The following is a 25,029-nucleotide window of genomic DNA, read 5'->3' on the forward strand; positions in this document are numbered from 1 at the left end:
CACGGTTTAAATTTTCATTTCTTAAAGTAATCAAACGATGCGAATGTCTTTAAAATACTGTTTGAATGCCTTTTCTGTTCACACCAGTTGTCATTATCGAATTGTTTTAACTTGAGAGAAAAAAATCATCCTAAGTTGTAACTCATAACTACAGTATCTGTAAAGGGAAGGAGGGAAGGGGGGGGGGGGTAAGGTGTCTAATTTAGATTTAGAATTTACTACAATTGTGTTTCATAATGATTCAATTTTCTGTTAAATAAACGATAAAGACCTTTAATACATGATAAGGTTTTCTTGTAATTGTGATCAATACTTTTGTGGTAATGCAATAGAGCAAGGAACTATCGTTTTTTTTATCAACATCTATTATATTAACAAGTTGCTGTCCTTTAAAAAAGGACTATAATACGTGGACCATTTGCATGTGTTTCCAACGAAAACGTGAAAGCCTTCAGATTATCAGAGATTCCACCGACTCTAGCCCTCTGCTCTTAACCACTAAATGTGTACGTTGTATTACGTATACATGTATGTATTGCCCCGACTTTTTCTCATAGAATTTAAAGGATTCTTTCTTCTAAAATAATTATGATCTATCTATGATTGAAGTTTGCATGTATAGTATCAGGCATTCGGTGAATTCTACTATTTGCGCACACATTACGATTCGCACTACTTTGTTATCTATGCAGTGACAGCTTTGTGTAAATGAAAAATTTCATATTTATATGATGCATTTTTTTTGAGATTTAAACTTTTATACGGTGACATAATTATTCAATCATACGTAAATGCTTACAAAATTTAACCGGGAAGTTCTCTAGCCTCGCCTACTATAAAAGTAAAGTGACATGTAAGTTACTTGTATATTCGGAAAACAACAAAACATTGCAAATTATGTTAGTTGATGCATTTTGTAGTTTAGGCAAAACATTAACTTATTTCATAATACTGATAGTTCATATCACATGCCAATCATTTCTTTAAAAGGAATACTTTGTTCTGTACTGTTTACCGACAACTTTACAATTACAGGTCGCATACCACTATTTTTACCCCGTTGTTTTAAGAGTACAGTTTTCATGAACCAAGGCTCCTTATGAATTAGGGAACATTTAAGTAATTTATTCAAAGTATATGGAATGAATGGACAAATAAAATTCATTCTAAATTCTTCTTAATTGTTAGTTTTGTTTGAAAGGCATTTTATGCTTATCAATATCAGCCCTGTGTACTCTGAGTTAATCTACTTTGGTCAGCAAGTGCCATTTCCTAGAAATGTGTGAAATGGTTCTATGTAATTATCTGCTTAATGTAAACGGATTAGCCACTGTATATTTATCAAAATACCTGATTTCTACAGCAAACTTAATGCAGAATTTTTTTAATAGTTTTTCAAGCTCATAGCATGTGATTAAATGTTTCATTTTTTGCATTTTTTGAAAATTTTAGCCAGATTTGGGGTATTTTTTTTCAAAAATTTCCAAAAAATAGTTCCAGGTGTAAAAGAATTAAATCATCATTAGCATCATCATGTAGACATGTTAGGTTAATGAATGTAATAGAATAATGAAACTTTTGACAAGTAATTAATGTTAACTGTAGCTCTTGAAATTTGAATGTTGTGTGTAACGTGCATGTTATTTCAGCCTTCCTGGACCAGATTTCAAAGGCCTTTAACTCTAATGCAGAATACACAATTCCCGCCAAATTTCAGAGGGAGGTGTATTATGGGTATAAGTGTCTACCTACCAAGTTTCATCAAAATCAAAGAAGAATTGTGTAATTATTAGGTCACATACCACTATTTTTACCCCGTGCTAATTGACCACCCAAGTAGTTCCATTCTAAAAATGTATGTATTATTTGAAAAATTCCAAGGGGTACTAAATGGTCGAATTTGGTTCCATTTATGGCATGGATGGAAAGAAGAAGGTTTGAAAAAAAATACAGATTTTCATTTTTTATGCGTTGTAACCCAGTAACTTTTGCCAGTATTTTGAATTTTTACGTATCAAATCAGAGACTTCGGTATATCAGACAGTTGACTGCTTACATGCGCAAATTTAGCACAATCTGATGAATAAACAAAGTACTAAATACAATTCTTTCTATCGGTAATTCGGTATGATCTTTTACGTAATGGTTGATTATAAGTTTTGATGAGATGCTCAGCATTTTCTCGAGTTTTTTCAGTTTAAATAGAGTTTAATATCGCTGACGGAAATATGTAGGCATATAAATATGATTCATTTTAGAAAATAAATTGTGCTCTTTATTTGTTATTGTGGATGTTTCTTATGTTTATTTTTTTTTTACAATTTCTATTTACTAACCATATTTGAGTGTTAAGTTTCGAATTGTAAGCAAGAATTCTATGTATGTACACAGATCTGAGGACATTCTTCTTTTTCCATTTTAAATGCTGAATAGGAAATTTTAAGTTAAAAATATTAAGCTGAATGTAATAAACTCACGTGAACAAAATACGACTCAAACCTTGCAGAATTGTGAGCTTTGTATCCTGCTTATATTTCTACGATTGACGCTGAAATTTTTGTTGATCATTAGAAATGTCTCGCTAAACTTTAAATACTTGTACAAACAATTAAATAATGATATGCTGTAAGTACTCTCTGGGACCCCCTCTTTATACAATGAATAATATGAAATCTTCATCAATTTTGATAGTTTTTCAGACACTAGTAAATAAAAAAGACACTGTTAAAACATTTCCATAGTTCTGACACATTTTTGCTACGAGAATAAAGGCATAATCATAATCGCTATTCCTAAGAAAATATTACATCAGAAAATTATCCTGGTTTGAAGCAATTTGTTGTTTTTTAATAAAAATAAAAATAATGGGTGGGCCTTTGTAAAACAGAGTGATATGCCTGTCAATATATTGAATTTTATAGCTTTTTAACATGTCACCTCACAACATGTTTCAGTCTAGTGTATTCATCAATTAAGTGTGAGTAAGGTTATAAAAGTCACACGAGTTTACGCCAGGTAAACAGCAGTCGTTTAATTATAATGGGAAAGACAAATTAGTTTTATGCCTTGCGTAGGATTTTCTTATTCCCGGTAAAATTAATATTCCATAAAGGTACAATGTAAAACATATGTATGCAAAAATAAATGTAAAATTCCTATACGTTACATTATTTAATTGTTGTTATTCTACAAAGGGGCCATATTGCACACAATATATTTTGAACGCTCAATTAAAGTCATTGTTGCTCAGGTGAGCGATGTGGCCCCATGGGCCTCTTGTTTATTCCCTAGTTATGTGCTTACTTTATTTACAAAATGAAACAACTTTTAACAGACACAGTATTGAATTATTAAACATTGCTGTCAGTGTTAATGTTTTAAGACGACATTGATTATGCTCGTAAATTTGCTTTAGTGCATGAGTCTAATTTTTTTTATACATTCACATATAAAAGCATGTACAAATGTACAAAGTGTATATTTATATTTTTGAACAGTTGAATTTCGATCCGCGCCTGACCTAGTAATATAATCATTAGTGAAACAAACTATACTATTTATGCAGAATGCTATTTGAAAATGGCTCGATATACTAAGTTTTTATACAAAACAGACACACATTCTTTTTTTTCTCTTTTTTTTAAAGCATGGTAATGAACCTCAAAAGCTTTAAACATGGCTATGATTTTATCAATCCACGTAATGTTTACATTTTCAATCATGTGTAGAGTGGTTGAACACAAACGATAAGTCTATTCTGAATATCATCTGTTAATATAAATAGCCGCTAGATGATAAAATAAGGCATATATTTCAATAGAGTTTTATATTTTAACATAAATCAAAGTAGGATATGATATGAAAACGACCATTACTTACCTATTTTGAGATTATTATACACTTAAAATTCCCCTCAATATTCATATAGGAACTGAACAAATCTCGGGGAAGTCTCGTGAACTTTCATTTGAGCACCTCTTGATTACATACATGCTTAACAACGATAAAGAAAACATTCCGAACACATTCGCAGGGATGTGTGGGGTGAAGTTGCAACCCACATGGGTCATGATGGGTCTTTATATACCATTTAATGATGCAACTTTATTTAGTCTTTGTTTTTGTCTTAATATAAAGAAACATAAATCGAACAAAAACACACATCTCCCTGCTCCGACCCCTCTTACAATGAACTCTTGAAGAGTTGAATGGGCTTGAGTTCACTCCCCTTAGTCATGTGGGTATATCCCTCTAACTATTTTTAGAATCGGTAGGACAACAAAGTAGTGCCTTTAAACAAAATAGTCCCTATACTTGCAGAGTGTATATACATTTATTGGGACATTTTAAATCAGAATGCTTGACACATGTCAGAAAAGAGGATTTGCAATTATAAAAAAACAAGTGTCAAAATTGAATTATCATTTGAACAAAAGAATTAAAATTGTTTGATGTACACCCTTTCCAAAACTGAGAAATTCCCTACTTTTACTTTCATTTTCAGAGTTTTTCAATACAGACGCATTTTGCCGGAAAACGAATCTGACTTCACAGCACGAAATTTTAACAGGGAATAGACAATTTGATGAGCTTTCATTCAAGAGGTCCCTCGTTGCTGAACGAAAATTAGGGCCGGAGCTATGAACCATAACGTTAACATTACCGCCTATGGAAAATGCATTAGTGGACTATACCCATATTGAGCTCCATGCTGGTAAGGCATATTTCTTGTTTATTTGCAATTATTATGATAAACGTGCATTTTTCTTTTGTACATCTTCTCATTGATATAAATAAACTAAATTTCCAACAAGTTCAACAAGTTTAATAATTTTAATAGCACATCTTCTAAGAAAATATCCATCACAGTACCCCCCCCCCCCCCCCCCCCCCCGGGATTTTCAACAAACCAATTTAAATTAAAGAAATTGTTATTTTAACATGAATGTAATTTATTTTGAGTTTTTACATAAAAAAAAATGAAGATGTATGCGTGTCTCTAATTATATATGAGTTTAGAAGACATTTTTATAAATTTTGAGACCAAATATCACTTCGGGTTTTTAGTGCGATCATTTCAAGCGAGCAAAAATGAAAGTAGAAAAGCAGAAAGTTTCCGGTGAGGGAAAATACTTCATTCTAGCAGTGTCCAGCTATCTAAGATTAGTTTGCATTGTAAGGGAATTGTATTAGTGTCCGGTAGGTTCCAATTCTATATTCATGATGATAGATTTGCATTAAATTTGAGTAAATTAATTTGTCATGAATGTAACATGAGTTATTATGATGTACCAAAGATGTAGGTATGTACTTTTTAACATGAAGACGCCTACCATGTTGGTTAGTACTTAATCCACAAAATCTATCTTTGTTTATCGTAATCAAAATTGAATGAAATTATCAGTAATCATTTTAAGTAGATATTTACTAGTATTCATTTATTCTTACTATTGAAAAAAATAGATCAATATAGGGGTTGATATTCAATGTTATTGGGCGGGGGGGGGGGGGGTTGTTGATCTTTAGGCTGTATAGATGTGTTGTACATAAAGATGTAGTTATTGTTGCCTATCTGTTCTATCTTTCTGTATCTTTCCCCCTCTCTCTAATTCTCTCTGTATCTAAATCTCTCTGTCTCTCTGTCTCTCTCTCAACATATGGCTGCTTTTGACATGTAATTGCAAATGTTGGGAATAGTGTTTGATAATGTAGAATTTAATTCAAAACATTTTATTTTAGATAACATGTAAATTGAAATGGAACTTCTTCAAAGAATAAAACACAACAATGAGCCACACTTGGTGTAAGTAAAATTTATTTTTGTATTTACACTCGTCCAAGTTTAATAGAAGGAACCTGTAAAAACTATATACCCTGGCCAGTATTTTACATGCAGATAATTTAGAATATTAGATACTGGGAAACTTTACATTGATTATACATATTTCACAGACTTAGTGGGTATTTCTTGTTCTTCTGGATTTTGAACTTTAGTTAAATGTAGACTCTCTTCCACAGGATATGTATTTTGATAATTTTTGTTAAATTTGTTACCATGGTAACAATATACAAGCGTAAAAGAAAAAATCCGTTATTAGCAAGTTTCTTTTCCCTATGACATATATTCAATGAGTTAAGTCATGGTGCATTTGTTCCGAAATTAAGCTTAAATAAAAGTTCAGCAAATATTACACTTATATGAGTAAAAACAACTCATCACTATGACGTCATTATGACGTCATAGGTGAGGTAATCTCAAGCTAGCATCAAAATGGAGCAAAAAATGAATTGAGGGCCTCACATTATAGAGTCATATAACTTTATTATTTATAAACCAATACCTACATGTAATACCTTGATGGATAGGGAAATTCCTATACTTTTCTATTTTACCTTTTTCGTGGTGTTTGAAAACAATTCTTTTTTGTAACTTAAGAAAAACTCATGATTTTACGACAACATTTTTAAAAAATCAGACCTAATTGAGCTTTTTCATAAGAATATGAACAAAATAAATTTGGAAAAATATTTAATGTTTATGTTTTACATGTACAGGTAAATTATGACCGAACTGTTTCTTCAAATTTCATGCATGTGTATTAATGCTGCAAAATCCATAATTATGTATTGAATTTTTCCAAATTTGGAATCATGGTTCTGTATAGTGTCTAGAGAGAATATATAAGCGAAGAATTGTTGGCATTTTGTTTCTTTTTTTTAAAATTTCGAATGAATTGTCTATGTTTTTTTATTTTTCTTATTGATAACGTGTTTTTAAAACATTACTATGCATTTTGGACACATACAATGCGCATGAATTTCCATGAACTACTTTGCTGCGCGATGAAGAAACGGGGATTGAATATATAATGCTTGTTGCAGAATTCAAGGCAGCAACTGTTGAACTTTTTAACTTCTACTAGAGAGACATATTTTTTGTTTATAGCCGCTTTCAAAATTTGGTCGCTCTCTAATGCTTTGCCGACATTAAAAGCACGAGAGAGAAAGAGAGAGAGAGAGAGAGATAGAGAGAGAGAAAGAGAAAGAGAGAGAGAGAGATTTTCAGTCTTTACTGCACAATATGCATAAAAACACACCAAAAGAGCCTGGCTTTCAGTACTTCAGTACTTTGATTAATTTTCTTATGACATTCGAGGTTAAGATTGATAAAAACTACAATATGTTTTAGCTTACTTCTGCCTATTTTCATTGCCATATATCATTTGTATATTCTAAGATGAATGTGCGTTTATCGTAAACAAAGTTGCTTTTCTTATTTTGATGTTTAAATTTTCTCTCTTTTTTTAACAATCCATATACATGTTTGACTGCATCCTATAATCCTTTTGATCAAGGAGTCCAATGCTACAAATTTACGGTTCCGTCAGGTTCATTGAATAGTTTTGAGAATTGCGCCCCGCATTTGCGGGAATGTTTTTATAACCGAGACGTGAATTGTTTCCGTTTAACGTTTTCATTGCCAAATAGGGTATCTGTGCCTAACCTGTTGTACATCAAAATAACACAAGAATTCTTTACAAACACTAGTAATACATGTGACACACATGGTTTTATCTCACACAGACAGAAATAGACATAGGCCACTCAGGTCCTAAGACATGTTTTTAAACTCCTCGAAGCACTTACTATCTATCTATCTATCTATCTATCTATCTATCTATATATCTATCATTACCATTCATACACTAAACATCGGTCAAACTGATACATATTAGAATGTTGTCAAACACAATATCATTAGATGAAAAAGAAGTAAAACATTATCATTTAACAATATTATTACTATAATTGTTTTTTTCTGTTTTTGTTTGTTTTTTTATTTTTTTTTTTGGGGGGGGGGGTGTTTATTTATTTATTTATTTTTTTTTTTTTTTTTTTTTTTGGGGGGGGGGGGGGGGGGTTCTTTGTTTTCACTTTGAATATAATTTAAGATATACAATATTTAAAATATAAAATTTATATTTAAGATATAAAATATATTTGTTGCAAACAATACACAATTTTAGTAACAAATAAAGAAAAAACATAAGACAAAAATAAAATAATTAAAAACTTTTGTATATAACCGAATACCAGAATAATTAAAATGATACATAACCGAATTATAATATTAATACAAATTAATATAAAAAAGCAAATGATGACTATAAATGAAACATATATAAATAATACGACTGTAAACAACCATATTGAATTATTCCTATAAAAATCGACTATTAACAAAATAAGTACATGTCGTTTTGGGTTAAAATGATAGTTCCACTCACTACCCTGTGTTTTATTCTATCATTCGTTACATAATCGTGTCACAAAATGACAACAATGCAATTTCATACAGATGAGGTTGTCAAAAAAGCTAAACAAAATTTTAATTTGCTTTAGCCGATTTACAAAATTTCACACAAAACAAGGATTTTGTACAGTCACTGTGTAAAATGCTTTTTTTTTTTTGTTTTTTTAAAGGAAGAATATTTTAAAGAAAATAATTTATCATTTATTGTATATGTTTTTCATTAACTTTTACACAAATATTCGCTACATACGAAGTGTCGATAAAGACACAAAAATCCTAAATACAGACTCAACCTTAAATGATAAATGGGGAGCAGAAAAACATAAATATATTGTAAGGACAAAACATTTTCTTGCTATATTATTAAAATAGTAAGCTGACGCAAACTGTTATGAGATAACAGAATGAAAATGTCCTTTGCCATTTTTTCTACACAAATTTTATGTCTTTTATATGGATACATTCAAACATATATTAAATGAATATATAATTGGCAAGGCGTCGTTTTAGAGAAATTTTCATAACACGACAGAAAATAAAATAGTACAAAAAACTGCAGATAATGTTAGAGTTCAACATTTGACTCTAAATTGGACTTGACTGTTTCTTCTTTTTTGTTTGTTGAGTTATTTTTCTTTTCTTTATTGTGTGTGTGTGGGGGGGGGGGGGTCAATGATAATCTCCCATACCTTAATTCAATTCTTATACAAGTTAATGCTTGTTTGTAATATATTAGACTATTTTTAAGCCAAATTTATCTAAAAACTCATCAATTTTACAAACCAGGGTTTGTTGAAAATTTTTAGAGCTACCAATTACTAGCCCTAGTGGTTTGTATGGCTCTTTTCCCATCAGAAATACACCGGAACCAGAATCACCTTCTTTACTGAATGGTTTATTTTTAGATTTGTTTCCGACGAGATATACATTTTCCATACTAAAAAAACAAGGAGACAAAGGGTGTGCATCTATTCTAGTAAAATAAGAGCAGTCTAGTAGATCACCATATGTTGTCCCCGTAGTGCTCCCTTTCTTCATAACGTTAATGTTTTCATCAGTGCTCAAATCATCTTCATTAACAACAGGTAATGGTTCTTTGTCTGCAATTATTAAAAAATATAGAAAGGTTTTTAATGGATACATAAATAAAATATACTACTATGTCAAGCATGTTTGATGAACACACTTTCGTAAAGGTTGCTTCTCTCAGCATTTGCTCAGAAATGCACTCTTAGCCTACAAGATAGACATAAAAAACAACTAGTATAAAATAAAAGGTTTTCGTATTGTCATACTATGTTTAAACCGCGAATACTTCAATTTCAAATATCCCATTTATTTGAACTTTTAGAATAGTAATATGTTAATCTTGCACTATATCAAAAAATCTATTAATATGCTGTAAATTAGGCGAACATAAAATCAATAACCTTATTGCGCTTTTTCGTTTTTGTTTTTAGATATGATTTTTTAAAATCATAAACTAGCATCTAGAATAAAACAAAATGCCAATATGTTTAAGCTCTGATTTCTTTTTAAATCAATGCATTGATACTATTCTATAGTTGCTTTATATAGTGAATGAAAACATCACCATAAATGGATTAACTATTTTAACGTAGACCATTTGTTAATTATAGGTCAATTTTGAGACCGCGTGGGTGTTGCTAGGATGCAGAAAGGAAACGGAACAAAAAGCAAAACGGAACAAGAATGGAACATTTTGTTTTATGCATCATGATACTTACTAAAGGAATAATCAATATGGATTGCCTTTAATTTTCTAAAATACTAACTTTGAAAGCTTATCATTACGCGTTTAACCTCACCTTCACCTCACCTAGCCTCTTCGTGCCCCCTGGCACATAAGGCCCGTTTTATTAGTAAGGTCTTCCGTTTCCAACAGAAGACCTTATTGTTTTTCTTAGATTACTTCTTCGTTATTGTTATTATATTTTTTTCTTACAAATTTTGTGCACGCCATTTCTCAGCAACCCCTCATTTGTTTTTTTTTGTTTTTATGAAACTTTCAGATCTAATAGATATTGATCTGAACCTTGCTGGAATTTTTTTTCATTGATAACACCACTTCCGTTTTTGAGATATTGTCGATTTTATAATTTGTATAGGGGTATTTTGTCGGAGGAACTCCTCTTTAACTATTGCAGATATAAAATTAAAATGTTCAGGGTCAGAAGACAAAAGACTGAGGTTGAGCATGAAGGTCTTAAATCATTTTTATCTTGAAAAGTGCCAAAGCTCACGTGGACCAAAAACATTGTGACTAAAAAAGCATCATGATTTTTTGTGGTTTTCTTTGTTTATCTCTTTTTTGTAAAATATTTTGTAATGTAAGACATGTAATGTAAAATAAGTCATTATTAACAAGGGCTTTCGTGTAAAATCAAAAAATAGGGGCTGGACCCTAACAATGGGGTTCCAGGGCAGTCTTAAGTCTTATATCTATAGCTCTTCACTGAGGGATAGTTTGTAATAGGTTATAGATGCAAACATGTTTATCATACTGTTATGTACACATAAAATATAATGATTTCCTCATGTATGACGTAATTAGAGATTTTTATGGGTCAGAATTTCAAAACTTTGATCATTGATATCTGTTAAAGGAAACATATTTTGAAAAGCAGTAAGAAAGATGCTCAAAATGACGTACTTAATATTGAACACTCAAACTTTCGTTAAATGGCCCCGATGAGGAGATAAGGGTTCGGTCCCTAAAATCTACTCTCTAAGATATCTCAAGAATGGTTACGAATTTGTAAACTCTTGTTGAACAAAATGTGTGTAGTTTTAAGTGACCTTTCATTTAATACCAACACAAAGAGACTGGCCCCTAAAATCACGGACCCAGACGGGTGTAAAGTATTTACGTTAAAGCTCTTTATTGAAGGGTATTTTGCAATAGGTTATAAAAGCAAAATGTTTATCTTACTGTTATGTACCCATGCAATATCAAAGTACTGAAGTACTGAAAGCCGGGCTCTTTTGGTGGATGTGTCTTTATGCATATTGTGTAGTAAAGACTGAAATCTAAATCTCTCTCTCTCTCTCCCTATCTCTCTCTCTCTCATGCTTTTAATGTCGGCAAAGCGTCAGAGAGCTTCCAAATTTTGTAAGCGGCTATAAACAAAAATATATCTGTCTAGTAGAAAAAAGTTCAACAGTTGCTGCCTTGAATTTTGCAAATTGCGTTATATATTCAATTCCCATTTCTGCAACGCGCAGCAAAGTAGTTCATGGAAATTCTGCACATGCGCATTGTGTCCCAAATGCATAGTCTTGTTTATAAAACACATTATTAATAAAAAAAACTAAAAAAGATAGACAATTCTTTCGAAATTAAAAAAGAAAAAAAATGCCAACACTTTTGACAAAACGTGGCTCTTTGTGTAACTATTTAGTATAGCGGAAGCTTTTACTTTGACGCTGTTTGGTTTTTTGTTTACTTTTGCTATTTATAGTAACAATGGCGATTGGCCTGCCTACAGCCAGGACTCTGCTTTCAGCAGAGCCCGGCTAATAATGAATTTCGCATGTGTTACGCAATTAGTGTTTTTATTGGGTCAAAAGTCCAAAACTTTCATCACCTATATCTAAAAAAAGGAAACATATTTTGAAATGCAGCATTAAAGAAAAGATGTTCAAAATGGTGTACTTAACAACATACAACTTTCAATTTTGGTTCAGCGGCCCAAAAAAGGAGATGAGGAACCAGCCCCTAAAACGTGTTTTCTCAAATATCTCAAGAACGGTGACGAATTTCTTACAACTTAAAAAAACATCTTACACCTGAAACAAAATAGTATTAAAACGTTAGAATGTAGAGCCTGTTTTTCTATTTTAAATCATGGTTAGCTGTTAAATAGCAAAATCAAGATCTAACATATTTTTCAAATTCTAAAATCAGACGGAAGACCTCCTCGTTGCTCGCAAAGATATCGTGCCTAGTTAATAAGGTCTTCGGTTTCAAACGGAAGACATTATAGTCATTGTTAGGTTTTTAAGGTCTTCCGTTTCCAACGGAAGGCCTTATTGTTTTCGTTTGGTTAATTTTTCCCTCAATTTTTTTCTTACGTGTTTTGTGTACGCGATTTCTCAAAACCTGCTCGGCCGATTTGCATGAAACTTTTCGATCTGATAGATATTGCTCTAAACCTTATTGCAATTTTTTTTATTGATGACTTCACTTCCGGTTTTGAGATATTAACAATTTAACTATTTTTAGAGGGTCCGCTTGTCCACGAAGGTTCTCACAAACTAAAAAAGATACTGAGTTGAAAATTTCAGGAATGATAGATAAAAGATTGTAGATAAGAAATAAGGCATTTATAATTTTTCAGCGCAAAAAGCGCCGAAGCTCGGTAGCGCTCAAAACGAGATGAAAAAGCGTTGTGATTTTGCATGGTTTTCATAGTTTATCGTTATTCCCGGAAATATTTTTTTTAAGATATGTAGAACAGAAAAGATTTATTTTTAAAAGATCTTTCATTTGACATTAAGAAAAAGGAGCTGGTAACTCAAGTAAGGGATCAAGAAAGTTATCGCTTTATGACTCAAAAGCGGTTAAGATTTCGATATGGCTGTCGCTGCAAAAGTTGTTCATTATGATCTTATTAATGTCGTGGCATTTTATTTTGTTCGGGTATTGCATAATATGAGTGTTAAAAGCTAGACTTGTTACCATGTATTTGTGTTTTATTTGGCAAATAAACTGGGTGTTTGTGCGTAAAACTGACATAAAGGGTACCAGTTTACAAACTGAAAGTGTTTAAACATTTTAGTTTTTTTCTAGTGAAACACATTATGGATAAAAGAACTAATTCTGTGCAATGCCTTTAAGTCGCTTTTAAAATCTAGCTGGATTTGGAGCTGTGTATGTGAACACCCTTGCCCGCGGCCGAGGAAATAGTTAGCGGCTGGACTAGCGAGCGGTCTACCGTTATCTAATACACAAGATGTGTGTTTTGCTGCAATGCACACATGTGTTTATTTATGAAGCTTCAAACACAAAAATTCCGATTTTAATAGTAAATAAAAACAGATTATACTTTTACCTACTACCAAAACAAGTGTACCAGGTTACATGCGGAAAGTGTTTAAACTGTTTAATTCTGTTTTAGGGGAACACATTATGGATAAAAGAATTGCTTCTATGCAATACATTTGAGTCGCGTTTAAAATTTAGCTGGATTTCGGGCTGCATGTATGTAAACACTCGTATGTATCCGATCCCTTGCCCGCGGCCGAGGAAATAGGTTGCGGCTGGACTTACAAGCGAACAGTCTTCCGTTATCTAATACACAAGATTTGTGTCTTGTTGTAATGCACATATGGGTTTATTTATGTAGCTGAAAACACATAGAATTCCGATTTTAACGATATTAAAGAGTAACATAAAAACGAGTATACGATTAACTACGGAGTAATGTTGTTTTTTGGTATCATAAATGAATAAAAAATAGTATTGCTGTCATTGAAACAAGGCGTTTTGTGATCTTGATTATGTTATGAAATAGTATTATTGTTGGAAAATAAAATTCAGTTATCAAACTGCAAACATGTCAAACCTACCACGATGGGTGTACATTTACATAGCGCGGCGTATCCCCGGCCCGTGGACAATCGGACAACCGATTCGCTGTAGTCTAGAATACATGCTTCCCGTGTTTATACGTTATCACACATTTGAATGTTCATTTATTCTCCGTTAAATTATTTTTATTTTCAATTATATTGGTTAACGATGCATCAAATCATTGATTAAGATCATAGTGCGTAAAATAAAAAAAAAACTGCTATCAGTGAATATAATACAATGTTTTACAGTCGTATAAGTTGAAATGTAAATACATTCACCCGTGTCTATTTCTGACATTTTGCTGCTGAGAATTTAATGCATTACATTATCTACTTCAACAAAATATAGGCGATATTCACAACATGATTTTTCCAACACACACATCTCAAGTATTTGTAATCTGTTATAATTCATTTGGCTAACAAAATATAATAATCTTTTTATGAGCTAAGAGAGAGAGAGAGAGAGAGAGAGAGAGAGAGAGAGAGAGAGAGAGAGAGAGAGAGAGAGAGAATGGTAGAAAGTGAAAGTTGAAATATATTTAAATAGCGTTCGAGACAAGGCAGCTTAAGTGGTACATTTTTGCGGTAGGTGCGGGCACGATAAAACTAACAATTTTTAAACAAGTTGAAGGTTTTTTTTATATTCAGGCCATAATAGACCAAGAGTCATACTATTGGTTTAACCTTTTTCCATGGTAGTCTGATTCATAGATTAGAATATTCATTGCCGATTTTATTCTTTTATTAATTAGATTTTATTTTTTGTTATTGAAATTATATTCTGTAAGAATATGCGATCGATTTTTAAAAAAGTTTATGTACATTCGGTGAGTAAAAGATTTGATTGGATTGGGACAGTTTAAGATTTAAAATACTTCTTAGTAGATAAGGGAAATTTTAAAATCGAATGGGCTTTGCATATTCAGGCACACTCGAATATGTAACACATACATGTTATATATTTTAATAAAACATCGTATACTGTATTATGTATATGCTGTCTAATTAGGACTGTTTTTTTTCCAAAAGTAGCGCTCGGCGATCCCATAAAAAACGTTCTGTAAAGTACAATACCTGATTGGAGTACATGATTATATGTATTTTATAAAAGCGAAATTGTAGAGGTTATGAATCAATAAGTAAATAAAATCAGCCAATTAAGCATTAGCAGGTATCCAATGCCTATGGTTGATTATTTTACAAGGTAAGTTTAATACATGTAAAAGGAATTTGAAAGCACTTCCCGGCCCCTTGTGAAGAGCTTCCGTTTCCTGCATTCTTTTCTTTTATTAACGATTTTTGTGCACGCATTTTTTTCGGAAATGGATCAAATTTCCTTACACCACGCCTCTAATAAGAAGACCCAGATACAGAGCTCACAGTTCGCCTAGGTTTGAGTCATATTTTGTTCACATGACTTTATTACATTCAGCTTAAGAGTTTTAACTTGGTATTTTCTATTCAGCATTTAAAATGGAAAAAAAAAATGGCCTAAGATTTTTAATTCTTTTATTCACTCAAGACCAGTTCACTGGTATTTGAGGTTCAAAATCAGTTTATACAAATGTACACAAACACAGTCAAGGATGACATGTACAGTAGGAGTAATAATGACAAAAAAAGGTTAAGTTTACAATACAATAAGTTGTTAAAGTTGGTTTCTTGAAGAACATACTTTGAAAATTTTCTCAATAAATATTGACAATCTTTTTATTTTTTTAATCTTTAGTTTTTAAGATCTGTGTACAAACACAGAATTGTGAGCAAATCTCTGTATCTTGCTTAAAATTCGAAGCTTAACACTCAAATATGGTTAGTAAATAGAAATTGTAAACAATTAAACACAAGAAACATGCACTATAACAAATAAAGAACACAATTTATTTTTTCGAAATAAATCATATATATATTTGTATATACCTACATATTTCCGACAGCGATATCAAACTCTATTTAAACTGAATAAACTCGAGAAAATGCCGAGCATCTCAACAAAACCTATTGCATTAATCTACCATTACGCAAAAGATAATGCCGAATTAACTGTTTGATTTATCGAAGTCTCTGTTTGATTTGATAAGTAAAAATCACGAAATACAGACGATAGCTCCCAGGTTACAAAGCATAAATAATGAAAACGAAACGAAAATCAGAACAAGCTAACACCAACGTCATGTGGGAAAACTGTCAACGCATTGAAATATTTAGCCTCAATTTACTTCACAAAATCGTCAACAATATATTTTGCATGTTTCAAACATTTTCCTTCATTCGCGAACTGTTGCTCAACAAGCAAATTCATCATAGTCAGATCGACCCTTTTTCGTATAATGTCATGGCTGCTTTAAACAAAGAACCTCGTTTTAGAAGTATGGAATACGAGTCTTGGTAAAATGGGTATGCAAACCCGGGCCGTGGCAAAATAAATGCAGGGGCAGCAAATACAAATATACTGGTCCATCAAATATCCTGAAATGTTAATGCGATTGGCAGATTAATAACTGCCAATCTTTTGTTTTGCCCAGGCCAAGCCTTGTCTACCCTTTTTACCGGATGCCGAACCCGATTGAAACACGCCTTTCCTTTATTATTATTTTCGTAATAACTCAGATTTGAAACAGAATTAGACCTTAATGTTTGCAATTTATATTTTCCTTCCCATAAGGATAATTTACGCTAAACTACGTTGAATCGGAATCAGTAGTTCTTGAGAAGAAGATTTTTAAAAATGCACCCCCTTTATCTACAGTTTCAAGGTTTTCTCCGCTTTGAATATAGATCGGACTTTTATTTCTGCAATTCATATTCGCCCTCCCATAAGGATGCTTTGTGCTAAATTTGGTTGAAATTGGATAAGCGGTTTTAGAGAAGAAGTTCAAAATGTAAAAAGTTTACAGACGGACGAACAGACGGACGGACGGACGACGGACAAAAGGTGATCAGAAAAGCTCACTTGAGCTTTCAGCTCAGGTGAGCTAAAAACTATTTCCCGAAATTATAAAATTTCTGATCTGTGGGTGAGGAGAGGGGGGGGGGGGGGTAACTTTTGTAGTACCTCCTTAAAAAAATTATGAAAATGAAGGTTTTCCCCCTAATCATTAAATTACAAATCCGTAGAAGGGGGGGGGGGACTCCAACTTCTCAATATTTCAATCTTCCCCGAGAAAACGCGGGGGAAGGGGGGGGGGGGGTGAGCCTTCTATGATGATATGTGTCGAATGGTTAGGTCTAATTAGGTCTAACCTCCCCCCCCCCCACCGGTTCCGACGCCTATGACGAAACATTTCTTTACAATCTTAAACGGTAGTTGACCTGCGTTATCCACTCTCGATGTCTGGCAGACCATGCATCTTATAAAAATATTGGCACAACGCTCAGAGCAGTTCGCAGTCAAAACAAGGCTACTGAATGGGCTTAGCTGACACAGATGGTGAGCAAACGGGAATATAGTTATAAGAAAAAAAACCTCTTTTAATCGCAAATTTCCGATTTTGTTTAAAAAAAATTCAACATTGATAACTTGTAACAACGATTGCTGTACAAAATCCAAAATGGGGGAAAAATGAAAACATGAATAATGGGCAAAGCAAACGTCATGAAAGGTCGGGTGATATTCATGAGTCGAAATCCATAGGGAAGCCTTAACCTACCTGCGCATGTTGCATCACAGAAGAGGAAGAACATATTTAAAAATTTACTTAAGTGCTACGGACAACTTCAACTCCGGAAAGCAAGTTGCAACCTGTGTTACATGTATATTATAAGTTGAAAAATATAGCAAAAAATATTTACCTTCTTTTCTATCCACGCCGCTTCTAACTATTGCAATATCCAAGCTTTTCCCAGATGTTCCAAAGTTTCCAATGAATGATTCAACAACTTCTCCAACAACTTGATAATGCTCATTCGTATTACCAACATGTTGGTCATTTTGACATGTTGGGTGAACTATCAAATATTTTTTGGATCGAAGAGAATGGTTAGACAATGGTGTCTCGTCGTGGTATAGTTCTTTGAAATCTTTGATTGCAACATGTGAAGCTGTAAGGAACCCAGAACCAAACTCATTATTTGGGTTTATAGACTCATACAAAAATCCAACAGATCCTAACCAGGCACATACTGGTATTCCTATACTGCAACCGGGTACTGGGAGCTTATCATTGGTAGACAGACAGTCTTCAGGGCATTTTCCAAACATAAAAAAATCCTCTCTATGAATGCACGGCCATCCGGAAAGATGTTTGGGTAGCGGATTCTCTCCAAATGGTATTATTGATTTGTCTAGGCAATATAGTATTATTCCATGTGAGTCTGTCTCTGTGTCACCAAAACGCGAGCCACAACTTATTCGAATACCAACAATATTTGAATACTTTGCATAAATCTTCTTTGCATTTCTTTGAATGAATTCTTTTAAGTCTTTACTTTTCCTCTTGTCTGATACGTATGTCACCTTTTCATCATCATCGTACAGTTTGTTTGTATCTTGTACATTTTCAAATTCAAATTTGGTGTCTTTCGATACGTTGCAACAACTGATGAAGAACGATTTTGTCGTCTCTTCATCACCACGAGTAAAAACTTTTACAACAGGTTTTCTATCACCTTTATGACCAACTATAAACTTTACAATTGATGGATGATTTTGCAATGAAGACTTGTCTGTAATAATGTCACGTTGTTCCCATTCTTTGATTACTGCAAAGTAAACAATATAATACCGGTAAATGAGTTTCCTAGAGAACAAACAATCAGCTATGACATTTTGAAACTTGTTTAAAACTAAAATATGCTCCCATGAAAGTTAAAATCTTGAACTTGATTGCTTGTGTCGTTCTAGTTTTTGGTTTAACGTACTATTGGCCTAATATGGATTAAGATACAAGACAAAATCTGTAAAACAATGCATTTCGTGTAATACTTCGTGAAAAAAGCGCCAAAAAACAGTGAAACTATTTTGAAACTGGCATTTTGCCATATTTGCTGCATGAATAGAAAGGCCAACTTTGATAGAGGTATAAATACTTTTTGGGAGTTGATTTTAATCAACTCTCCTATGCAGTTACCCTGGCTAACAGAAAGTGAAACAGTGTTTGGACCTAAACACAAATCATCACCGCTGACACGATTTAGTTTTTGAAAATAATCAATAAATTCGATGTAATGTATCTTGAAGCATTAGTTTTTAAGAAACTTATTTATGAATACCTTGAAAATAGTCAGATGTTAAATAGGAGGAACAATTTAGATATTTTTTGCAGTCGTATGTATTCATACGCCAGAGTTCAGAAAAGTATCGTTCAACCATCGGCTGTCTCCGTAAATCTCCGACAAGCAGAGAGTCATTCTATATTTAGAGGTCGCGTAATCAAGCTATCACGTGACCTGGTGTACACATTCTCCACTTTGTTGAAGATTAACAGAGACAGTCGAGCATCTGGTTGAACGAGACTAGAGATCATTATTGCTTTGATCCATACAATTTTTTTTAATATTTCGATCACTTATACATAGGTTAATGGAATCAATTCTATTTTCTGTTTAAATGAAAACATAATCTTGTGTGGTGATTTTAACTGTCGTGTCAATGATAAACAAGATAAAAGTAAGAATTATTTGATAAACTTGTTAAAACAGCTTGATTTGGTGGATGTTTGGGATAGAGAGCATCCTGAACTGAAAGGTGACACATGGTGTAATGCCCAAGATATTCCTTTTAGTAGAATTGACTATATCTTTATGAGTAACAATTTTTGTTTTCAAGTAGGTAATATTATAGTGAGGAAATTACCGGGTACTCATTCCCGCGGCACAAGAATGAGTGATCATAGATTTTTAAAAATGTATTTTAAGTAGGTAATAGTATAGTGAGGAAATTACCGGGTACTCATTCCCGCGGCACAAGAATGAGTGATCATAAATATTTAAAAATGCATTTTAATATCTCTGAAAATTCCAGAGGTCCGAATTATTGGAAATTAATATTTCATATCTAGAAAATAGGGAATACAAAGATTATATTGCAAAATAAGTTGAAGAAGTAGATCAAGTGCAAAATCCAATAGATAAATGGGACCTTTTTAAACGTAAATTTAAGGAATTTTCCATACTCTATGCAAAAAATAAACGGAAAAATATGAGACAAAAAATCATCTTAATTGAAAGAAAAATAGAAACGATTGAAAATAGCCGGTGTAACAATATTGATTATGGTAAACTGAAAGCACTTTATACCACTATAAATGAGCTTTATGACAAAAAAATTAAGGGGGCACAAATACGATCAAAAGCAAAATGGATAGAAAGTTGCGAAAAAAGCACAAAATATTTCCTTAATCTTGAAAAACAAAATCAAACATCTAATATAATCAAAGAACTAAAAACATCAAATGGAGATATGATATATACCACAAATTCAATAATCGGAGAAATGATTAATTACTATACGAATCTGTTGAAAACCACACATATTCCAACCGACAAGATTTTGACTTATCTAGACAATATAGAGGTACCAATGTTGAACGATAAAGACAAATTGATGCTAGATGAATTCCCTACTTTCGAAGAATGCAAAAACGCTGTACTTGATATGAAAGGAGAAAAATCTCCTGGCTTAGATGGTATACCCTGTGAATTCTACCAATGTTTTTGGAACATTATTGGACCAACTTTCTACGCCGCACTTAAAGAAGTTTTTAAGCAAAAAGAGATGTCTGAATCTCAAAGGCTCTCTGTGATATCAATAATATACAAGAAAGGCGAAAAACAATTGTTAAAAATTAATAGACCAGTTAGCTTAACAAATACAGATTATAAAATTATAGCTTGTTTTTTAGCTAAAAGATTACAAAAAATATTAGCAAACACAATTAAATAAAAATCAAACGGCTTATGTTAAAGGCAGATATATAGGTGAAAATGCTCGCCTAATATTAGATATATTTGAATATTGCGATTCGGAGAACAAAAAATGGCATATTATTATTTCTTGACTTTGAAAAAGCTTTTTACTCTGTAGAATGGAACTTTCTTTTTGAAACACTGAAAAAATTTAATATTGGCGATCAATTTCTTAAATGGGTAGAGATATTATATAAAAACCCTAAATTTAAGATGAAAAAACAATGGATGGTTATCTTAAACATGTAGTATGACAAGAGGGATCAGACAGGGATGTCCAATATCGGATTGATTATTTTTATTTGTAGCCGAAATTTTGTCCATAAAAACTAAAAACGAACCAAATATATTGGGGATCAGCATAACTGATAAAGAAATCATTAATATAAAACATGTGGATGGCTTAACACTTGCTCTTAAAGACAAGAATTCTTCAGATTTGAGTTTGAAAATTATAAACGAGTTTTGCAATCATGCCGGATCAAAAATAAACATAAACAAGACCGAATGTATTCTTTTAGGGGGGCTTAAAGATATGTATGATGAAATCAATGGCATTAAAGCAACAAATAAAGCTGTCAGGTGTTTAGGTATTTATATAGGACATGATAAAGAAGAATGTTACAATAAAAATTGGATGAAAATATATCACGACATGGATAATTTATTTGAATCATGGAAACGTAGAAAACTAACGGTGTTTGGTAAATCATGTATAATCAAAACATTAGCAACTTCAAAACTAGTTTATATTGCATCTATATTGTGTATACCAGATAAAGAATTTATCTGTAAGGTCCAAAGACTCTTATTTAATTTCATATGGGACAAATCTGAAAAAATCAAACGAAATACCTTGATAGGCGATATAACAGATGGAGGTTTATCAATTATAGATATTGAAAGTAAGTTCAAGGCTCTAAAAGCAGCGTGGATACCGCGATTGTTATCTTCGAAGGGCACTCTATTTGAAATCCTTGGGAGTTTTATGGAAAAAGCTAATTTAAATCTTCATTACGTCTTACAGTTTTCTGAAACTAATTTAAATGCACTGGATAGAATAGGCAAACTTATACTTTTCCTCAAAAAAGTTCATTTAACGAATGTAAACAAAGATGTAACTTTGATAACATATCACCTAACGATATTTTAAAACAACCCATTTGGAATAATAACAACATCAAAATAAAAGGAGAAATATTATTTTTTTAAAACTGGGTTAACAGTAATATACTCTACTTAAAGGACTTAATAGATGATAACGGGAATATAAAAACACTACAAGTGCTTTCCACTATTATTAAGAGAAAGTCTAACTGGCTTTGTGAATATAACACTTTATTATCAGTTATAAAACCATTGTGTAAAAAATATAATTTTACAAATGTTAAATATTTGAACATTAAGAATGAAATGAAATTTCATTTTGCAACAGGGGTGTCATTCTTAAATTTAAAAAAAAAAGCCAATTCTTTTATAAAAACTTAATACACAAGAAATTTGTTAAACCATGTTATCAAACTAAACTTTCTCAAGAGTTTGCAATACCGGTAAATGATTCAAATCTATGGAAAAATATATACACGAGAAAAGTCAAAGATATAAATGACAATAAAATAGCTGAATTTAATTACAAAATGCTCCATAATATTCTCTGCAACAATGCATATTTAAGTAAATGGTTACGGGACAAATGGGATAACTGTAATATATGCAAAACAATTGAAAACACTTAACATTTATTATTTGAATGTAAAAATGTTGAACATATTTGGAGAAAACTAGGTTCCTTTTTATTAATCGATATAAAATGGAAACATATTATTCTAGGCTTTTATTTAGAACAAAACGACAAGATTGAGTCGTTGAATTTATTAATTTCTTTCATTGCTTATAAAATATATAAATACAAAATGTACTGTAGAATTGAATCTCTGCAAGAAACTGAAATAAATGTGTGTAAAAGTGTCAAAAATGCTCTTATTCAATATTCTTCTATGTTACGTCTTATGAAATGTGACAAACAACGTATTTTCTCAAAATTTGCTGATACATTGTGATATATACGTGTACTTACATGTTTTTAATTTGTAATTCTATAATATATTTAGCTACTTTGAGAGAACAGTCTCATGTAGCATCGTCCACTGGGGAGTGTTTGGACTTTTCATGTTATAAGGACCCTGGTTGACCATAATTGTCAAATAATATCAGAGTACTTCTATATTATACATATACTTATACAATGCAATTGTTTGTTAAAATACAATTGATCCAATTTAAAAAAAAAATCTATTTTAATCATTACACAACACGATTCATACGGGGTTTTTCTCAAAATTCTTGTCGGAAAAGTCCGAGAATTCATATTATATAAAAATGTGCGTAATTCAAAGACAGATTATAAACTCCTTGCCAAGCAAAGTAACATATCGTTGATTTTAAAATGAATAATAATCGATAAAATCTACTCCCGTCAGTACTTCAGTACTTTGATTATACCTGTAAACACTCGCATCTGAGATTGACCTATTTAACTATAAAATTGGTTATACATACACTATGTTGACCAGTTAAACGTCCTGTAATGTGTAATTTTCATAATGGGGGATCTTAATTTTAACAACACCTGAACAACAGTTCTTTGTAACATTCTATGTCGTAGCATATTCTAATTCTATTTTAAAATTTTTCTTGGGCCCCAGGATTGGTCCAAGGTTTATGGTTGGCTTTTACAATTTAAAATGTACACTATTTGAAGATTCTTGTACAGTAATCTCACAAAATGTAGCATTGTAGTTCTTGAGAAGAAGATTTTTAAACATTTAATAATATACTATAATATTAAAACATATTTCTGTTAAAATTTGAGCCCCTCTTAGAGCCCCAATATTAGTCTGCTGGTCAACGCTTTACATGAACGTCTTTAGCATTTACATTGTTTAAGGATGCTTGCATATCGCACAAATTTAAGCATTGTTGTTCTTCAGAAGGAGAATTTCAAACATGGAAATTAATTAATTCATTCAATTAATTTAACATTTTTATCTTAAACATTGAGCCCCATCTAGGATTCCAGTAAAAAACCAAAGGTCAAGTTGTTTTTTTTAAATTCAGAATATGCACTATTTGATGATGCTTGCATAGTAATCTGACAAACTGAAGCATCGTAGTTCTCGAGAAGAACATCTTTAAACATTTTTCTTAACGACTTAAACTTTAAAACTGTCTTGAATCCCAAGTAATAGTCCCTGGGTCACTATTTTAAAAATAATAAAACTACATTTTTCAAGGTTACATGTTAATTTTACAAAAAGCAGACGCGTAGTTCTCGAGATAAAGATTTTCAAACATGTTCTCTATATACATGTAAATCTATGTTTACATTGAACCCCTTCTTGGACCCCGGTTCTGGTCCTGGGGTCACGGCCTTTACAATTTAAAATAATCTGTATTTGAGGACCCTTTTATAGTTAAATATTGTATTATTGTTGTTCTCGAAAAAAACATTTTAAAACATGTTCCATATATATATATATATATATATATATATATATATATATATATATATATATATATATATATATATATATATATATATATTAATTACTTTGAACCAATCTTGAACCTTTTATTGTCGATAAACAGCCCAAATAGCAAAATAATGAGAGTAAGGTTGTGGACACACGCTTTTGCAGATCTAAGTCAGTGGGGGTTCGCATAAAAAATGCTTAAGCGATAAACAAAAAAATCCCAAAAAATTATTAAAAGGTATGCTTTCTTGTTATGAGTTATTTTTTTTTTAGCCTTATCTCATAATGATTGTATAGTAAAAATGTCATATGTTCTATCAATAAAAATTTATTTCATAATGAGAGGAATGTTAACCCCAGTTAATCTCCACATATCCAATTATTAATATAAAATAAAATCAAGCTGGCGTTAAATGTGGGCGATATTCGTCAGTTTTTCTTTTTATCTTGGACCAATTTTACTGTTAGAAATTCAGATATTTTCCCAAAATCCGTCTGCTTGTGTCGATTAATATGGGTTTAACGTTCCTGCCTGTTTCATTTTCAATATCCCATTACTATAAAACTTTTGAGTCAACCCGTTTAAGGTTTTATTCCAAACAAATAAAGTTCTTGAATTATAATGTTACCTTTAATTTTATTTATCCGGATACCGATGTTGTCAAGTAGTAAATA

General features: G+C 31.8%; 3 long non-coding RNA genes across 3 annotated transcripts in view; 2 read left to right on the top strand and 1 right to left on the bottom strand.

The window, feature by feature from the left end:
• The window catches only part of LOC136270000 (uncharacterized), a 149,272-nt gene extending 143,467 nt beyond the window's left edge, over positions 1-5,805 (top strand). The window contains exons 3-4 of the long non-coding RNA XR_010707633.1: positions 4,505-4,714; positions 5,740-5,805. This is a non-coding gene — a long non-coding RNA (uncharacterized lncRNA). The remainder of the gene's footprint in view (positions 1-4,504; positions 4,715-5,739) is intronic.
• LOC117687290 (uncharacterized) overlaps positions 1-25,029 on the top strand; it is a 259,261-nt gene that overhangs the window by 159,560 nt on the left and 74,672 nt on the right. The window lies entirely within an intron of this gene.
• LOC136269984 (uncharacterized) overlaps positions 8,261-25,029 on the bottom strand; it is a 30,173-nt gene continuing 13,404 nt past the window's right edge. The window contains exons 4-5 of the long non-coding RNA XR_010707614.1: positions 17,708-18,616; positions 8,261-9,414 (exon numbers count right to left, since the gene is read on the bottom strand). This is a non-coding gene — a long non-coding RNA (uncharacterized lncRNA). The remainder of the gene's footprint in view (positions 9,415-17,707; positions 18,617-25,029) is intronic.

The sequence above is a fragment of the Magallana gigas genome, chromosome 1 (assembly GCF_963853765.1).
Source record: "Magallana gigas chromosome 1, xbMagGiga1.1, whole genome shotgun sequence".
NCBI lineage: Eukaryota > Metazoa > Mollusca > Bivalvia > Ostreida > Ostreidae > Magallana > Magallana gigas.